Here is a 1,728-nt window from a genome sequence, read left to right as displayed (position 1 = left end):
TTTTACCATGGGTATGTGATGTCTGTATATCTCACACGCTAAAATAACTCTAATGTATTAACGCAAGCATTTACATTTTGGTAAACATATAAGGTAACCATAACTGTGACTTATAACTGTATATAAAGTTATAGTTCTGGACATTTCTGATGAAATCGGATTAATATGGCGAACCTGTATTTGAGGTTTCCCTTTGTTTTTAAATTAACAACCAGATTTCAAACACATTTGATCTTAATGACCCTAAATTGATTTTTATGATATTTTTCGAATTTCCGTTAACCGAGAGAGCTTATAACGCTAAAAATCGAGTTTCGATAACCATGGTTGACAAAGCACAGGTAACTAGCTCACTGTAATTTTGTGCTTAAAAACAACCAAATAGAAAAAAACTACAGTCAGTTTTGTAATGTGAGCATATTACTCCTTTCTGTTCATTTTTGGACTAGTTCCACAACATTAACTTATTGTATTCATAACTGTATATAATTCATGAAGTTAAATTACTATTCAATAAATGTGGAGTCTTGCTACTGGACGCCACTCCAATTCATCTAGTTCATGTAGGACGTTAAAATTCCAATTGGAAAAATATTGTACATTCATCTGAAAAACAAAATGGTGACTGTATTTATCCCACTTATAGTCACCAAATATATTATTTAATTATGCAATGACACAAAATATTTATTTACAAACATCAGACATGGATGGTACCAAATATTATAGAACAAAGTTGGAGTAGTCTGGTTTAGTCAGAACTAAACTGTGTTTTTTGAAATAATATTGATATTCAAAATAGTAATTTATGTCTACCATAAATATACCCCATTACAATTCCATCATGCAAAAAGTGAATTTTGAATTTATTCAACATTTGCTTTAATTTAAGTAGGCTAAAGTATAACGTGGATAATATAAAGGTGTAAGTATCTCTTTTACCAAAAGTTATATATAATGTGTTTACACATCTGGGACATTTAAGGCCACAAAGAACCCGCTATTTATTGTTTGATCTAGACTGAGAGTCATTTGTTAACATGTATATTAATTTGGATTTGTCTGTACTGTTCCAATCATTACAGGAATAATATCGTGTTGTGGCCCTGTTTCATACAGTTTAGGACTTGGTACAATAGTAAATATTAAGGGAGCCATAAATGTCTTGTTATACTGAAACGCTTTCGACAATGATTCACTAGCCGAATTGCTGGAGGATTATAACTATTGTAGTTAATACTAGAATTAAACGACCTTATAACACCAAAATATTGTTGTTATTTAATAATACAAGAATTAAACGACCTTATAACACCAAAATGTTGTTTTTATTTAATAATACTAGAATTAAACGACCTTAGAACACCAAAGTGTTGTTTTTATTTAATTATTAATACTATAATTAAACGACCTTATAACATCAAAATGTTGTTTTTATTTAATAATACTAGAATTAAACGACCTTATAACATCAAAATGTTGTTTTTATTTAATAATACTAGAATTAAACGACCTTATAACACCAAAATGTTGTTTTTATTTAATAATACTAGAATTAAACGACCTTAGAACACCAATAAGTTGTTTTTATTTAATAATACTAGAAGTAAACGACCTTATAACACCAAAATGTTGTTTTTATTTAATAATACTAGAAGTAAACGACCTTATAACACCAAAATGTTGTTTTTATTTAATAATACTAGAAGTAAACGACCTTATAACACC

This window comes from Limulus polyphemus, unplaced genomic scaffold, assembly GCF_000517525.1.
Source record: "Limulus polyphemus unplaced genomic scaffold, Limulus_polyphemus-2.1.2 Scaffold1314, whole genome shotgun sequence".
NCBI classification, from domain to species: domain Eukaryota; kingdom Metazoa; phylum Arthropoda; class Merostomata; order Xiphosura; family Limulidae; genus Limulus; species Limulus polyphemus.
Note: the sequence above shows the minus strand (reverse complement) of the source record.